At 43.6% G+C, this 19297-nt stretch overlaps 1 protein-coding gene across 2 annotated transcripts in view; it reads right to left on the bottom strand.

Moving 5' to 3' along the window:
* The window catches only part of LOC121577873 (centromere protein P), a 170628-nt gene that overhangs the window by 79810 nt on the left and 71521 nt on the right, over nucleotides 1–19297 (bottom strand). The window lies entirely within an intron of this gene.

Here is a 19297-nt window from a genome sequence, read left to right as displayed (position 1 = left end):
GAACCAGGTCTACAAATATTATTCAAAAGCAGTCAGAGGTACAGTAACAGAATATGATGCTGTCTGTCAGTCAGAGAACCAGTAAACAGAATATGATGCTGTCTGTCAGTCAGAGAACCAGTAAACAGAATATGATGCTGTCTGTCAGTCAGAGAACCAGTAAACAGAATATGGCGATGCTGTCTGTCAGTCAGAGAACCAGTAAACAGAATATGATGCTGTCTGTCAGTCAGAGAACCAGTAACAGAATATGGCGATGCTGTCTGTCAGTCAGAGAACCAGTAAACAGAATATGGCGATGCTGTCTGTCAGTCAGAGAACCAGTAAACAGAATATAACGATGCTGTCTGTCATTCAGAGAACCAGTAAACAGAATATAACGATGCTGTATGTCCCTCAAATTCAAATTCGAAGCCAATTCCACTGCTTGTTTTCACTCTTCCCCTGTAACCAGGAAGTACTTTAGTCCTGGGGCACCAGGAAAGGTGATCAGGTAAAACAGAAAAGCAGCAGTTAGTCTGGACCTCCCAGGGTAAGAGTTGAATGCTGTATTTATTGGATAAACGCAGACAGCAGGTTTGATCTGCTCAAACTGTGACAGTTTTTCATTACCTAGTTGTTTCTTTTGCCAGACCTGACTGACATCAATGATTCAAAACGACTGTATCCATCATATGATTGATGTCTCAATGCATCACAGACACACTGGGTCTATTTAGTCAGTGAGATATTTTAAAGTTCTGTTTTTTTTAGTCCTCTAGGTTTGTTTTGGCCGCACCCACCGCCACTCTTCAGGTCTGTCTAGTAAACCCTTAGTCATACTCAACCGGTGTGGGGCAACACGTGGGCGGCATGTCTAGAATATGGCCCTGATCACACACATACACTTCTAGTATGCCCTCCTCCCTTGTGTGATGGATAGTCGTTTCAAAACAACCTGCTCAGCTGTAACATAGTCCTCCAACAAAGGACCCAACAACCTGCTCAGCTGTAACATAGTCCTCCAACAAAGGACCCAACAACCTGCTCAGCTGTAACATAGTCCTCCAACAAAGGACCCAACAACCTGCTCAGCTGTAACATAGTCCTCCAACAAAGGACCCAACAACCTGCTCAGCTGTAACATAGTCCTCCAACAAAGGACCCAACAACCTGCTCAGCTGTAACATAGTCCTCCAACAAAGGACCCAACAACCTGCTCAGCTGTAACATAGTCCTCCAACAAAGGACCCAACAACCTGCTCAGCTGTAACATAGTCCTCCAACAAAGGACCCAACAACCTGCTCAGCTATAAAATAGTCCTCAACAAAGGACCCAACAACCTGCTCAGCTGTAACATAGTCCTCCAACAAAGGACCAACCCTATACATTGCACTATTTAGGTTAGATGACTGAATGCCTGAAATGGATATCTGCATTTTAATGAAAGGAGGAGAGTTCATCAAGATCATCCTAACCACAATTTCAGCATGTTTAGTTCAGCTGTTCTTTTTTTCCCCTCTCAAAAAATACAAGTTGCAACAATCCGTCTGTTTTCTGGTGTTAATCACAGGGGCTTGGACAGGCTGTGTGAAGCCAAGGAAAGGAGGCAAAGCAGTCTGTCTGAGTCCCAAATGGCACCCTATTCCAGATGTGGTGCGCTACTTTTGACCAGAGCCCTATCCAGGTCTCATAGGGCTGTGGTCAGAAGTAGTGCACTACATAGGGAATAGGGTGCCATTTGGGACTCAGTCTCTGTCTGCTCTGCAGCGAGTGGCGCTCAGGAAACATATGGAACAGATCTACCGGTTGGCCAGGCCTCCACAGCTCTGCCACGTCTCACATACCACTCAGACTCGCCGCTCCTCACCACAGTGTACTCCACAGATCGTTATGATAACTCACTACAGGTTTGGTCCTGGCCCAGCCTAACTCAGCCAGACACCTAGGGAGTGGACCAGCCTGACCCTCTAGCCTAACCCATCTGGGCACCCAGCCTTTTATCTCTCTGTACAGCCAGCGCTGGCCATCACCTGGGGGATGTGGAGGGGGGAGTAGACCTGCCCTTCCACCTCCACCAACCTCCTGGTAAACCAACCTGGTAAAACTAACTGAAGGGCTTTAATACATTTACATTTGAGTCATTTTAGCAGACGCTCTTATCCAGAGAGACTCATCTGAAGACAGCTAGGTGGGACAACCACATTTCAAAGTCATAGTAAGTACACTTTTCCTCAATAAAGTAGTTATCAGCAAAGTCAGAGCTAGAAAGGGTCAAGTAAAAGTGCTGGGTCAGGAATTATATATATTTAATTTGGGTGGGGTCGAGGTGAGGAGGGGGATTATTTAAGATACTCTTTGAAGAGGTGGGGTTTCAGGTGTTTTCGGAAGATGAGCAGGGACTCTGCTGTCCTAGCTTCAGGGGGAAGCTGGTTCCACCATTGGGATGCCAGGACAGAAGAGCTTGGACTGGGCTGAGCGGGAGCTGCCCTCCCGTAGGGGTGGGAGGGCCAAGAGACCAGAGGTGGCAGGACGGAGGGCTCGGGTTGGGGTGTAGGGTTTGAGTATAGCCTGAAGGTAGGGAGGGGGGCAGTTCCCCACCCCAGTCAGGAGTAAAGCCTCCCCACTAGACCTATTCTGTCAGCTCTTCTTGGAAGCAGCCGTCTTTAACACTGTGAAATGGTTAACCGTCCTGTAGTACTTCCCAGAAGTCCATCTGGAAAACCAGTCGTGTTATTATGATGATGATCCCTGGGGGTTTTCAGGCGGTGGTGGGACTAGCAGGAGTCCCCGGGATGGTTTGACAGCTGGGTCCTAAATGGCGCCCTGTTCCCTATATAGTTCACTACAGAGCCATATGGCTCTGGTCAAATGGTAGCGTACTGTATAGTATGCACCCTATGAGAGGAGAGGTCTGTGGTGGAGGAAATCCCATTTGATTTACATTACTGCTCTTCAGATTGGTTATCCAGTCATACTCCGCCATTCAGTATTCAGTACTGTGCATTGCAACTTCATCGATTGCACACAGCGTGGCCACGACCGTGGACACTTGAAGCACAGTGAAGTGTATGTGTGTTCCACAGCCCATCCCCTCAGGTGAAACTGAACGTCAGGGCTGACAGAATAATGGTTTCACTCAACGGTAAGTAGTTTTGGGTCTTACGGGAAAGAACACATTCCAAGGATTCCAAACCCTTCCATTTAAACCACACGGACCTCAACTCTCTCCACACAATACGACCCAAACCTCTCCACAACACACCGGTATTGTTTGAATGAGCCTCAGAACTTAGGCCTAACTGGTGTGCCTAAAACCATAATCTTACACCAGTCCTCAATTAAACATTACATTTTACATTTTAGTCATTTAGCAGACGCTCTTATCCAGAGCGACTTACAGGAGCAATTAGGGTTAAGTGCCTTGCTCAAGGGCACATCGACAGATTTTTCACCTAGTCGGCTCGGGGATTAGAACCAGCGACCTTTCGGTTACAAGCACAACGCTCTTAACCACTAAGCTACCTGCCGCCATTGGTCATACCTAGTAATACATAGTAATGGTCATACCTGTGACCATTACTTACTTGTCTTATGATCTTGGCACCCAGAAGCAAAGCTGTGACGAGGGGCTACTTTTGTAATACACAATACAAAACAAAACAACGGAGACATACAGCTGTCTGCAGTAGAATATTTTATGGTCACCAGAGTGAGGGACCCAACCCCCAACCACAACAACAGTAGAAATGGCCCATGTGAGACTGTCTTTCTGTCTGTCTGCCTGCCAACCTGTATCTCTGTGGTTTCTAGTGTGGGTCTGAGTCACAGACAGGCCTGTTGAACAGAGACCCTGAGCAGTTATAATTGGGGCAGACCGCCGCCTCCTCCTCCTCCTCCTCCTCCCCCTCCTCCCCCTCCCCCGCCTCCTCCTCCTCCCCCTCCTCCTCCTCCGCCTCCTCCTCCTCCGCCTCCTCCTCCTCCTCCTCCCCCTCCCCTCCTCCTCCCTGCATGGTAGGATCATTAGAACAAACTCATGTGCAGACAAGAGAAGTCCCATGGTTGCATCAAAGCACTGGTTCCCAACCGCTAAATGGGGCTTTCTATAAACTATGGAACCAGTGAGGATTCTATAAACTATGGTACCAGTGAGGATTCTATAAACTAGGGAACCAGTGAGGATTCTATAAACTATGGTACCAGTGAGGATTCTATAAACTAGGGAACCAGTGAGGATTCTATAAACTAGGGTACCAGTGAGGATTCTATAAACTAGGGTCCCAGTGAGGATTCTATAAACTATGGTACCAGTGAGGATTCTATAAACTAGGGAACCAGTGAGGATTCTATAAACTATGGTACCAGTGAGGATTCTATAAACTAGGGAACCAGTGAGGATTCTATAAACTAGGGTACCAGTGAGGATTCTATAAACTAGGGTCCCAGTGAGGATTCTATAAACTATGGTACCAGTGAGGATTCTATAAACTAGGGTACCAGTGAGGATTCTATAAACTAGGGTACCAGTGAGGATTCTATAAACTAGGGAACCAGTGAGGATTCTATAAACTAGGGTACCAGTGAGGATTCTATAAACTAGGGTACCAGTGAGGATTCTATAAACTAGGGTACCAGTGAGGATTCTATAAACTAGGGTACCAGTGAGGATTCTATAAACTAGGGAACCAGTGAGGATTCTATAAACTAGGGTACCAGTGAGGATTCTATAAACTAGGGTACCAGTGAGGATTCTATAAACTAGGGTACCAGTGAGGATTCTATAAACTAGGGTACCAGTGAGGATTCTATAAACTAGGGTACCAGTGAGGATTCTATAAACTAGGGTACCAGTGAGGATTCTATAAACTAGGGTACCAGTGAGGATTCTATAAACTAGGGTACCAGTGAGGATTCTATAAACTAGGGTACCAGTGAGGATTCTATAAACTAGGGAACCAGTGAGGATTCTATAAACTAGGGTACCAGTGAGGATTCTATAAACTAGGGTACCAGTGAGGATTCTATAAACTAGGGTACCAGTGAGGATTCTATAAACTAGGGTACCAGTGAGGATTCTATAAACTAGGGTACCAGTGAGGATTCTATAAACTAGGGTACCAGTGAGGATTCTATAAACTAGGGTACCAGTGAGGATTCTATAAACTAGGGTACCAGTGAGGATTCTATAAACTAGGGTACCAGTGAGGATTCTATAAACTAGGGTACCAGTGAGGATTCTATAAACTAGGGTACCAGTGAGGATTCTATAAACTAGGGTACCAGTGAGGATTCCCTACAATGGACAACTTGTTACAGTTATTGATAAGTCATTGATAATAATCTGACAATCAATTTTTTCATGTCATTACATTACACCACTTTGTTTTGATGAATGACATTTGTCTTGAAGAAGTTTTGTGTGTCATTATCGGGAGATTCTGTTCATGTACTCAAGCCAGTCTTAGAGAAATGTAGCATTCACCAATTTAAATTAATTATTTTATAATTAGAATGATGTGCTGTTAACTGCTTCGGGGGGGGAATCATAGCAATATTCAATAAAACTCTTTATCATGTTTGGTGTCTTGACAGATTTGTCCAAAATCGTGTGATATAAAACATTACTTTTCTGTCCTTGCATTTATGTCAGCGTAAGATGTAATTCTATCATATATTAAGCAGGACAGTTATTTGTATAGAGATCTCAGAAATGCAGTGTAACTACGTAACATTTCTTGTCACATGTTACAGGGTGAAAACAGTTTTCATGGGCACACAAATTCTAAATAATGTATGCATTGCAAAATCGAATGCTTCTAACCGAAAATAATCACCTTACCTCCATACTCAAAAACCTAAATCAATACTGTCATTAACGTGGTTCTTCAATAATAATGTAAAATACTTGTTGGATGCAATTTGGTGTCCTGCTGATTAGTTACGCCTTGATATTTTCAAACATCATCATCTGACCCAGGAAGGGATTTTCTGAATGACAGCCAAGAGACGAACAGCTGTTGTGATAGAGCATGGGATGCTACAGCAGCTGTTGTGATAGCCCCATGCGATGCTACAGCAGCTGTTGTGATAGCCCATGCGATGCAACAGCAGCTGTTGTGATAGAGCATGGGATGCAACAGCAGCTGTTGTGATAGCCCATGCGATGCTACAGCAGCTGTTGTGATAGCCCATGCGATGCAACAGCAGCTGTTGTGATAGCCCATGCGATGCAACAGCAGCTGTTGTGATAGAGCATGCGATGCAACAGCAGCTGTTGTGATAGCCCATGCGATGCTACAGCAGCTGTTGTGATAGAGCATGCGATGCTACAGCAGATGTTGTGATAGCCCATGCGATGCAACAGCAGCTGTTGTGATAGAGCATGGGATGCAACAGCAGCTGTTGTGATAGAGCATGCGATGCAACAACAGCTGTTGTGATAGCCCATGCGATGCTACAGCAGCTGTTGTGATAGCCCATGCGATGCAACAGCAGCTGTTGTGATAGCCCATGCGATGCAACAGCAGCTGTTGTGATAGCCCATGCGATGCTACAGCAGCTGTTGTGATAGCCCATGCGATGCAACAACAGCTGTTGTGATAGCCCATGCGATGCAACAGCAGCTGTTGTGATAGAGCATGCGATGCAACAGCAGCTGTTGTGATAGCCCATGCGATGCAACAGCAGCTGTTGTGATAGAGCATGGGATGCAACAGCAGCTGTTGTGATAGCCCATGCGATGCTACAGCAGCTGTTGTGATAGAGCATGGGATGCAACAGCAGCTGTTGTGATAGCCCATGCGATGCTACAGCAGCTGTTGTGATAGCCCATGCGATGCAACAGCAGCTGTTGTGATAGCCCATGCGATGCAACAGCAGCTGTTGTGATAGCCCATGCGATGCAACAGCAGCTGTTGTGATAGCCCATGCGATGCTACAGCAGCTGTTGTGATAGAGCATGCGATGCTACAGCAGATGTTGTGATAGCCCATGCGATGCAACAGCAGCTGTTGTGATAGAGCATGGGATGCAACAGCAGCTGTTGTGATAGAGCATGCGATGCTACAGCAGCTGTTGTGATAGCCCATGCGATGCAACAGCAGCTGTTGTGATAGCCCATGCGATGCAACAGCAGCTGTTGTGATAGAGCATGCGATGCAACAGCAGCTGTTGTGATAGCCCATGCGATGCAACAGCAGCTGTTGTGATAGCCCATGCGATGCAACAGCAGCTGTTGTGATAGCCCATGCGATGCAACAGCAGCTGTTGTGATAGCGCATGCGATGCAACAACAGCTGTTGTGATAGCCCATGCGATGCAACAGCAGCTGTTGTGATAGAGCATGCGATGCAACAGCAGCTGTTGTGATAGCCCATGCGATGCTACAGCAGCCCAAGTGCTGGGGAAAAAAGGTGTTGTTGAGGAATGTCCAGAATATTTTGGTGTCTCATTCGTTACACCGGTGAAGACAGTTGTGTCTGGATCCACACTGGATCTAATATCCCTATCGAGTTGAGGTTGATCATTTGTTGCTGTCTGCTTGATTTACAGCAGGGTCTCGTTAGATTTAACAGAGAAAGCATCAAGGTAACGAGTTCATGTTTTCATATATTTTTGTACCTCGGATTGGACACCGAGTCTACTGTGCGCAATTGTATAGGGATGGGCTATTGCGCAAGACCCAACGCTCTTCCTGTTAATGGTTCTGGATATAATGACAACAAATGACATAGCCTAGATGGCTTCTTCACAATATGATGTGGTAATGAAATAACAGGACAAATACATTTTGGTTTCCATGTTACACCTACAATTTCAACAATACAAGGGGCTGGAAGTAGCCTACCTCAACTTGAATTTGGAGCTCAGAAATTCAAGTTATGGAATAGGCCAATTTCTCAATTTGGTGCTTGAAAAAAGTCCTTGTAATTACTGTAGCCAATTTATAAGTTCTCCTGCACCCTTATAATTATCAGTGATTTCATTTTTGATACGTTTTTGCGAGAGATGTGACCACTGTCGTTTGTTTCCCGCCGCTTCAATTGAATGGTGTTGCGCTCCTCTGTTGCTCCTCTGTTGCTCCTCTGTTGCGGTAAATCCGCGTGCGGTTATTATGAGGATGACAACATCTAAAATGTTGGCTTCAACTTGGCTTTGCATACAAATCCTTCCATTAAAAAAGGAACCTGGTTTTTGGTCACTTTCTCATTATAAAAACAGCGATGGTGAGATTCAAATGGTGAGATTAATGCTACCTGCGTCGGCCACACAGGTTACAGAAAAATCGCCATGCAGCCACACGAGATAATTTTCTCATGATAATGACATAACACAGTTGTTTTGTCGAGATCACGAGAAACTATATAAATGTGACCAACCGGCTCGATTTGGTGTTATGTAGCAAAATTTGAAATTGTGTTTTTTACATTGGATAAAAGTGGAGACTCAGAGCTAGAAAATGGTATATCATACACTACAGTTGAGGAACAATGGGAAAGTTATTCTGCTTTGACAGTTGATAAACTTGTATCCCCACCTTTGAGAAAATGGCCTTTGAATGTTTTGGTACCTACTGGAGAGCTCTTCTTTGTCTATACCCATTCAGTATCGTTCACACCCTCTTAAGCTTTAGCCCCACCCATCTCTTTAAGGGTTGATCCGAGTGTTCTGTCCAAACAACAGCAGTCAAACACCCAAGCTAACTGACTAACGTTGGCTAGCTTGCTAGCTACTTCCAGACATAAATGAGAGAACAGCTCACTCTGACCATTTTACTCGCCCCAGCAGAGCTGGTTAGGCTGTTTTTATGTTATCCAGAGCTTTGGTGACGGCAACTGTGCTGCTGGCAACAATGTACGCTTTTTTGCCAACGTTTACTGACACCAGCCATTTTCAAACGGGTGTTGAGTGTTCGTAAATTCGTCAGTTATTTTGCGCTTTGGCACACTCAGACGAGAGTGCTCTGAAATCGGACTAGATAGCCAGAGTGAATTTACCAGCTACATCTATCAACAGTTGTCGCAGTGACATCATTAACATTCTATTGAAATGGTTACTTGCATAGTAGAGTCTTTTGTTAAGACATGTAGCAAGCTAGCCAGCTAGCTAAACAATAAACCATAATCCCAAATCATAACATTACTACCCTGCATTAATCTGCAAGTAGCTAACCAACCAGGTTCAATGTTAGCTAGCTAACATTAGGCTATAACTAGCAAAGCAAATGGCTCTGAGATACAAATAATATTACTACACGGATCATACACATAACGTTAGCTAGCGAGCCAGCCAGCAAACGTTATCTAGCTAGCTAACAGTACACTAACTTGAAATGAAAACGACTTTCTGACAAAATTAGAAACGTGTAATATCTGAAAACGTAGCTAGACTATCTTTCCCGCATACATGGATGGACGCTTCTCCCTCTCTCACGGATGCCACGTTTGCCCTTAGTTTGAAGATGTAATCCGGAGACAGGTGTTTTCTCCATCTCCTTAGCTATCATACTCTAATTCCACTGATTTCAAAACTCGGTCCTCCAGAAAGTGGAGAGCAACACATATGCAGTTCTACTAAGCAATAAAAAATAAAAAAAATACGCCACATTAGACAGGATTACCTACGCATACTGACCAGCTCAAATAGACAGAAGCGCGCTACATGGCAGACCAATCCGAATTCAACTCTCGGCATGTCCAGCCCACTCATTATCTCAGCCAATCATGGCTAGCGGGAAGGTTGCTGTCTTTTTCTGTTGCTAAACCAACTAGGCTCGTGATGTAACAATTTTATTCGCATTTACAGATGGCATACAAGTAATTAAGGCACATGAAAGTTCACATGTTCCAGAAGGCATTTCTGCCCAAAAATGCATTTTGATTAAAAAAATAAAGTTTACGTTCAAATGGCTCTCCTGTGAAGTAATAACGCGCGACATAAGTTAGAATGTAGCTAGCTAATTTTCTTATCTATTGCTGGTTGTTAGCTTGCATAACTGATATGTGTATAATTGTAAGTGACACTTACTGTTTTATGGCTAATATTTAAAATGTTAAGAGTGGGTGACCTCCATTGCTGACAGGCTGATCAGATTCAATTTCAGCCTCAGAGCATGATCAGATTCAATAGCAGCCTCAGAGGCTGATCAGATTCAATAGCAGCCTCAGAGGCTGATCAGTCTGCAGGGAGCCTTACATATGAAACAGCCTACAGGGCAGCATCCTGACTTATCAGCCTCTGAGGCTGATATTGAATCTGATCAGCCTGTCAGGAATGGAGCTCACCCCCTCTGTAAATGTAAATGTGATCCACAAAACATGAAGTGTCCCTTATAATTATACGCATACCAGTTATGCAAGCTAACAACCAGCATAGATAACAAGCTAGCTCGCTAACTAGCTCGCTCACAAGACTAGCCAAGTTAGATGCGTCGTTCCTTGCGTGCGATTGGATGTGGTCTTGGTCTCATTATACTAATAAAGTCAGATTGAATCAATATAAGTCCGTTTAAAAAAGGTTAAGGGTACAAGACTGTGTACATATCTCATTGAGCCAAGCGGGGAGAGGCTGCCCGTTGCCACAGTTCCAAGACCCGTCAGAAACGTCCAGCTAACCCGGCGCCGGCCAATGGCGCCGGTGGATCTCAAAACTGAACTTGGATACGCATTAAATAGCATTGATATGCTGAACGAACATGCGCACTAGGCTAATTCAGGACACACAGATTGTAGTTTTTATGCCCTGATATCAGGAGCTGGCGGCAAAAAAAGTACGATTAAACATTTCAGAGACTGAAACGAAATACGTCAGATGACAAATATTTAAGGAGAGCGAATCGATAATACAATTCCAAATTCAGCCGTAACGGTCAATAGTAAAACAAAGCTTAAAACGACGTTTGAGTGAACCTGAATCTAGAACATTCCTAGCAGACTGATCAGATTCAATAGCAGCCTCAGAGGCTGATAAGTCTGTGAGGTCCTCTGTAGCTCAGCTGGTAGAGCACGGCGCTTGTAACACCAAGGTAGTGGGTTCGATCCCCGGGACCACCCATTCACACAAAATGTATGCACGCATGACTGTAAGTCGCTTTGGATAAAAGCGTCTGCTAAATGGCATATTATTATTACTATTACCACTCTATTGTCCCACAGAGACATACAGAGTAAGCACATCTGGTTTTGATTTAGCTACATACCAGCAGACAGTATTGGAGTTTAGTTTACATTATCATGTACTCTATCAATACCAATTACTACAACATTACATTTCATTTCATTTCAGTCCAGTCATTTAGCAGACACTCTTATCCAGAGCGACTTACAGGAGCAATTAGGGTTAAGTGCCTTGCTCAAGGGCACATCGACAGATTTTTCACCCTAGTCGGCTCGGGGATTAGAACCAGCGACCTTTCGGTTACTGGCACAACGCTCTTAACCACTAAGCTACCTGCCGCCCCGTCTGCATCTCCACTAACTAATGCACTAATACTATGAAAAATGTGGAGTTCAACGTAGTCTCCATGGAATAAGATCATAAGATACTTTGTGTCAAAGTTTGTTGCGGCACCCCTAGATTGGATCTCCTTCCACTGCTCCTGTCAAGGCTATGCTGAGCCCAGAGGTAGAGGTATGCCGTGTAGCTCAGTTGGTAGAGCATGGCGCTTGCAACGCCAGGGTTGTGGGTTCGATTCCCACGGGGGGGACCAGTATGGACATTTTTTTTTACAAAATGTATGCACTCACTAACTGTAAGTCGCTCTGGATAAGAGCGTCTGCTAAAATGACTACAATGTAAAAATGTAAGATGATGGGGAAAATACAGCCAGCAGATCCAAAGCAGCTCATGGAATAGCCTTCCACGGAGCTGTGGCATATATTTAAGTTGTATTACTATCCAAACCTATGCTGAATCTAGCTAAACCTCCACAATCACCACTGCTTGCTCCTATGCTGTCTCGATCCAAGAAGAGAGGAATCTAGCTAAACCTCCACAATCACCACTCTGCATTGCTTGCTCTTTGGGTTTAGTTTTTTTTGGTCACAAAGTGCTGTGAAGGCTGGGTTTCTGTAAAGCACTTTGTGACAACTGCTGATATAAAAAGACCTTTATAAAATACATGTGTTTGAAACGTGTTTTCAATGGCATTAAAAACATAAAGAGACTATATAATAGTAGGAAACGAACTCTGCTTTTAATGAAAATAACAATGTAGTTGTACATCTTGAAATCGTCTGTGTAATAAACTCCCCATAACACTCTGAGGTGTCCTGTACTGACTGCAATATGTTTTCCCCCCACAAGCTTTAGTGTAAATAACCTTATGATTGTTCCTTTAATATGTAACATAATATAGCTGAAGTGTCTTATAGGTTAACTGCCATAGTAAAACCTGTTCTGGGACAATAGTTCCCAGGCCTAGGAAGGGGCTTTACAGTCTACGGAAGGAGAGATGTGAGGAGGTAAGGAGAGAGGGAAGGAGAGATGTGAGGAGGTAAGGAGAGAGGGAAGGAGAGATGTGAGGAGGTAAGGAGAGAGGGAAGGAGAGATGTGAGGAGGTAAGGAGAGAGGGAAGGAGAGATGTGAGGAGGTAAGGAGAGAGGGAAAGAGAGATGTGAGGAGGTAAGGAGAGAGGGAAAGAGAGATGTGAGGAGGTAAGGAGAGAGGGAAAGAGAGATGTGAGGAGGTAAGGAGAGAGGGAATGAGAGATGTGAGGAGGTAAGGAGAGAGGGAATGAGAGATGTGAGGAGGTAAGGAGAGAGGGAAGGAGAGATGTGAGGAGGTAAGGAGAGAGGGAAGGAGAGATGTGAGGAGGTAAGGAGAGAGGGAAAGAGAGATGTGAGGAGGTAAGGAGAGAGGGAAGGAGAGATGTGAGGAGGGAAGGAGAGAGGGAATGAGAGATGTGAGGAGGTAAGGAGAGAGGGAAGTGGCTAGGAAGTGGCTTTACGGTCTACGTAAGGAGAGATGTGAGGAGGTAAGGAGAGAGGGAAGGAGAGATGTGAGGAGGTAAGGAGAGAGGGAAAGAGAGATGTGAGGAGGTAAGGAGAGAGGGAATGAGATGTGAGGAGGTAAGGAGAGAGGGAATGAGAGATGTGAGGAGGTAAGGAGAGAGGGAAAGAGAGATGTGAGGAGGTAAGGAGAGAGGGAAAGAGAGATGTGAGGAGGTAAGGAGAGAGGGAAAGAGAGATGTGAGGAGGTAAGGAGAGAGGGAAGGAGAGATGTGAGGAGGTAAGGAGAGAGGGAAAGAGAGATGTGAGGAGGTAAGGAGAGAGGGAAAGAGATGTGAGGAGGTAAGGAGAGAGGGAAGGAGAGATGTGAGGAGGTAAGGAGAGAGGGAAGGAGAGATGTGAGGAGGTAAGGAGTGAGGGAAGGAGAGATGTGAGGAGGTAAGGAGAGAGGGAAGGAGAGATGTGAGGAGGTAAGGAGAGAGGGAAGGAGAGATGTGAGGAGGTAAGGAGAGAGGGAAAGAGAGATGTGAGGAGGTAAGGAGAGAGGGAAGGAGAAATGTGAGGAGGTAAGGAGTGAGGGAAGGAGAGATGTGAGGAGGTAAGGAGAGAGGGAAAGAGAGATGTGAGGAGGTAAGGAGAGAGGGAATGAGAGATGTGAGGAGGTAAGGTTGAGGGAAGGAGAGATGTGAGGAGGTAAGGAGAGAGGGAAGTGGCTAGGAAGTGGCTTTACAGTCTACGTTTACATTTAGGATAGATTTATTTTAACATTCTAGGCTTTAGGCTTACATTCAAAATGTACATGTTTATTCGATAGGCTTTACATTCTACACCTTTACGTTTAGGATACATTCCAGGCCTTACATTCTACAAATCAGGGTATATTTACCAAAAACTTAAGACTTAAAATTCTACATTGACATTCTGTAGATTTTACATACTACATATACTTTAATATTTCAAGCATCACATTCAACATTTACATTGATATTCTAGCCTTTACATCTTTCTATTCAAAAGACAATATCCTGTATTTCATCCTGTGTAGCATTGAAGAGTCTCATGCAAACCAACAAACTGATCCTCCTGGGATCCATCTGTAGCAGGCTGTAATGGAGCCGCATCTGGGGAGCAGCTGTCTCCATCTCCCCCCCAACACTCCCCAACTCAACTAGGGAGATCTGTAGTCAGTCTCTTAAACAACACGAGAGTGCCTCTGACAGTTCCCTATGAAATGACCTGCTGTAAACAAGCCAAAACAGAGGAGCCGAGAATTCGACGTTTTTATTGATTAGCATTCGGGATAATGTGTATCCAAGTCTTTACTGTGTTGTGGTGTCAATAAATTGTCAATAAATTGGACATCTTCATAGGTTTTAAAAAACGAATCAGGAATAAACAGCACAACGCGGAAGTGTCAATTATCACTTAGCAACGGCTATGGAGGGGAAAGTGCCGCTCTCGGAACAGGAACCCCATTGGTTCTACAGCTATCCTAATAATAATAATACTAATCCTCTTTCTGATTGTTTAGTCATTAGACATTAGGTATTAGACATTAGGCATCCGATATCTGGCATATCTTCTTTTGGTTTTCATTTTCTTTATTTTTTCCTCAATACCACCCTTGTTCCCTATTACCCACCCTTACTCCTCATTACCCACCCTTACTCCTCATTACCTACCATTGTTCCTCATTACCCACCATTGTTCCACATTACCACCCATTGTTCCTCATTACCCACCCTTGTTCCAATTATCCACCCTTACTCCTAATTACCCACCCTTGTTCCTTATTACCCCCCCTTACTCCTCATACCACCCTTGTTCCTCATTATCACCCTTGTTCCACATTACCCACCCTTACTCCTCATTACCCACCCTTGTTCCTCATTACCCACCCTTGTTCCTCATTACCCACCCTTGTTCCTCATTACCCACCCTTGTTCCTCATTACCCACCCTTGTTTCTCATTACCCACCCTTGTTCCTCATTACCCACCCTTACTCCTCATTACCACCCTTGTTCCTCATTACCACCCTTGTTCTTCATTACCCACCCTTACTCCTCATTACCCACCCATGTTCCTCATTGCCCACCCTTGTTCCTCATTACCACCCATGTTCCACATTAACCATCCTTGTTCCTTATTACCAACCCTTACTCCTCATCACCACCCTTGTTCCACATGACCCACCCTTGTTCCTCATCACCCACCCTTACTCATAAAGTCTGCCAACTTAATTTTAAAGGTCTGAATTGGTTACTTATTTTGTTTTACGTTTTATTTATTTACTTATTTTTAATACCAAAAATATGCTGCTTAAGATAAATCCTTAAGACTCTATTGACGCACCCACGCGTCAATCTAAGTAACATAATAATAAAAATCCCCATCAAAATCCATCAGTTTCAAATAGAGATATCGCTTTTTTTGCATGGGCTGCGTCTCAATCCAACACATCCAGCTATGTCGGCTTCTGTCAGACCATGAGACATCCCGAAAATCGGTCTTCTCACGAAAATGTCTGTAGCTTCCAAATGGTTTGGCCATACCACTCCATGAAAAGATGAGACACGACGGTGTTCTCCATTTTGCTCTACGACCCCCACAAGTGTCACAGGACTCATCTGAAGGTAACCCATACAAACAAATGGAATTATGGAGGTAGTTTTGTGCCAACAAAAATAAAGGGTTAAATGTGTCCAAAAACACAAACATATTTTCTGAGCTTTCTTATATAGTGCCTTTGGAAAGTATTCAGACCCCTTGACTTTTTCCACATTTTGTTACGTTACAGCCTTATTCTAAAATGGATTAAATAAAAACAATTCCTCAGCTATCTACCCACAATACCCAATAATGACAAAGCGAAAACAGATTTGAATTTTTTGTAAAATTATTAAAAATAAAAACAGAAATAACTTATTTACGTAAGCATTCAGACCCTTTGCTATGAGACTCGAAATTGAGCTCAGGTGCATCCTGTTTCCATTGATCATCCTTGAGATGTTTCTACAGCTTTCTACAGTGCATGTAAGAGCAAAAACCAAGCCATGAGGTCGAAGGAATTGTCTGTAGAGCTCCGAGACAGGATTGTGTCGATACACAGATCTTGGGAAGGGTACCAAAAAAATGTCTGCAGCATTGAAGGTCCCCAAGAACACAGTGGCCTCCATTATTCTTAAATGGGAGAAGTTTGGAACCACCAAGACTCTTCCTAGAGCTGGCCGCTCGGCCAAACTGAGCAATCGCGGGAGAAGCCACTCCTCTGTAAAAGGCACATGACAGCCAGCTTGGACATCGCCAAAAGGCACCTAAAGACTCTCAGACAATGATAAACAAGATTCTCTGGTCTGATGAAACCAAGATTGAACTCTTTGGCCTAAATGCCAAGCGTCACGTCTGGAGGAAACCTGGCACCATGTGATTTTTATTAGTAATAAATTAGCAAACATTTCTGGAAACCTGTTCTTGCTTTGTCATTATGGGGTATTGTGTGTAGATTGATGAGGGAAAACAATTTAATCTATTTTAGAATAAGGCTGTAACCTAACAAAAATGTGGAAAAAGTCAAGGGGTCTGAATACTTTCCGAAGGCACTGTATCTGCTAAATCTAGATATAGGACAGACATTTACATTTACATTTTAGTCATTTAGCAGACGCTCTTATCCAGAGCGACTTACAGTCAGTGAGTGCATACATTATTTTTTTATTTTTCATACTGGCCCCCCGTGGGAATCGAACCCACAACCCTGGGGTTCGCTGGGCCAATTGTGCGCCGCCCCGTGGGTCTCCCGGTCGCGGCCAGCTACGACAGAGCCTGGATTCGAACCAGGATCTCTAGTGGCACAGCTAGCACTGCGATGCAGATCCTTAGACCACTGCGCCACTCGGGAGACCAGACACTTCAAAACCTTATTCCTTATGATTTATTTTTCACTGTCTTTTGCCATTCATGAATGTATTATTCAATGTGTTTCTATAGTAGTAAAGGCCAAATTCTATGTACTTTTGTTACCTAAAGGGGTCCTAAAATTCCAAATCAAATAGCTAAATGATCCATGGTATGACCTTCTTAAAACAATTCCATATGATAGTTTAGTGGATTCTCTCTCCTCTCTGGGGGTGGGGAGCGACCAATGGGTGGGTTTCCCTGTGGTCCTGCACTAAAGATAATGATTACATGTTAGATAAAACAATGGCAACACTAGCTATTCTCTCATGGAATTTGAAAGGCATTAATAGTCCTATCAAACATTCCAGCTGTCTTGATATTCTGGCAAGAAACCGTATTGATACAGCAACGTTCCAGGAAACACACCTGCTCCAAAAGGACGCACATAGAATAGTGAACCATGTACAAACTGGCTGCTTTTCAACAGCCCCAAACAAAACTAAGGATGTAATCATAATGATACATAAGAAACTCTAAATCACCAAAGGCAAAGGCCAAGAAGGCAGAACCACTTTCCTTAAATGTACCCATAATGGAAAGAAAATTTGCATTTATTACTGTGTATGCTCAAAATTCATAAGATCCCAATTTGTTTGATTCTCTGAACTGCATATTGTTAGAATTAACCTAATTTAACAGTTTATTGAGACAGACATGAACGCCATTCTGGACATGCGGGACAAATCGAATAAGTCCAACTACAATCCACAGGCAACCATGGCTCTCCAACATACAGTATACTCTCTGATTACCAACTCATTGATGCCTGGCGAGCTCATAACCCTAAAGCAAAAGAGTAGACTTTCTATTCAAACAGGCACAAAACATTCTCCCCAATCGATTTCGTACTATTATCTACTCCTTTATTTTCTTTTATCAATAAAATATAAATTCAACATATGAGCCTATCTGATCATCATGCTTACTACTGCCAGATACATTTCAGAATCTCCTAAAAGAGATGGTGCTTTAATGTTTCCTTACTACAAAATCCTACTTTGTCAACAATCTCCTGGTTGGAACAGTATTCCTCTATTTAAAATGTTGGAACCAATTAGGTCAACTATTACTTGAAATTATTAACACGGGGGCAGGTAGCTTAGTGGTTAAGAGCGTTGTGCCAGTAATCGAAAGGTCGCTGGTTCTAATCCCCGAGCCGACTAGGTGAAAAATCTGCCGATGTGCCCTTGAGCAAGGCACTTAACCCTAATTGCTCATGTAAGTCGCTCTGGATAAAGCGTCTGCTAAATGACGTAAATGTAAAAATGTAAATTTAACACAGCCGTTCAACAAAGGTTCATTTGGAAAGGATAAAAACGTTTATATAAAAAAAGGTAAGGACGCCACCCAGTGTTCTCACTATCAATCCCTATCTTTCATAAACACAGATATTAAAACATTTTCTAAAACTGTCGTCCCGTCTCAAAACTTACCCAAATTGGTACATACGGACCAAAGCGGGTTTACGCTGACCAACTGGCAAGTATCTTCACTGACATTTTCAACCTGTCCCTGGCCGAGTCTGTAATACCTACGTTTCAAGCAGACCACCATAGTCCCTGTGCCCAAGAACACTAAGGTAACCTGCCTATATATACGATCAGCTGTCCGTCCTGTCTCCCTGTAGCGCTGTCTTAGGCGTCTCACAGTACGGACATTGCAATTTATTGCCCTGGTCACATCTGCAGTCCTCATGCCTCAGGCACGTTCACGCAGATGAGCAGGGACCCTGGGCATCTTGCTTTTGGTGTTTTTCAGAGTCAGTAGAAAGGCCTCTATAGTGTCCTAAGTTTTCATAACTGTGACCTTAATTGCCTACAGTCTGTAAGCAGTTAGTGTCTTAACGACCGTTCCACAGGTGCATGTTCATTAATTGTTTATGGTTCATTGAACAAGCATGGGATACATTGTTTAAACCCTTTACAATGAAGATCTGTGAAGTTATTTGGATTTTTACTAATTATCTTTGAAAGACAGGATCCTGAAAAGGGGACATTTCTTTTTTTGCTGAGTTTAGTTGGTTAGCTTTAGCTACCTGTAGATTAATGCAGGGTAGTAACGTTATGAGTTGGGATTATGGTTCATTGTTTAGCTAGTCTAAAGAAAAGACTCCACTATGCAAGTAACCATTTCACTGTATCATTTACACCTTCTGTATCGTGTGCATGTGACAAATAAATGTTGATTTTATTTGATATAGTGTGTGTTTACCAGAGACGGTAATGTGAAGAACAACATGACCTGCACCAAAGTAAAATTAGGATATAACGTTAGGGCCAACAAGACAGTGGCCAAGTAATAAAAGTATCCTGTAGAATTCCCTGCTATTATTTCGTCTCTCAACTGTAAGCTATTTTCTGTAATTAGCTCGCCATTAACTTGTAAATAATGATCTTGTTGCGAGTTTACCTT

This window comes from Coregonus clupeaformis, chromosome 12 (assembly GCF_020615455.1).
Source record: "Coregonus clupeaformis isolate EN_2021a chromosome 12, ASM2061545v1, whole genome shotgun sequence".
Taxonomy (NCBI): Eukaryota; Metazoa; Chordata; class Actinopteri; order Salmoniformes; family Salmonidae; genus Coregonus; species Coregonus clupeaformis.
Note: the sequence above shows the minus strand (reverse complement) of the source record. Positions and strands in the feature narration are given on the sequence as shown.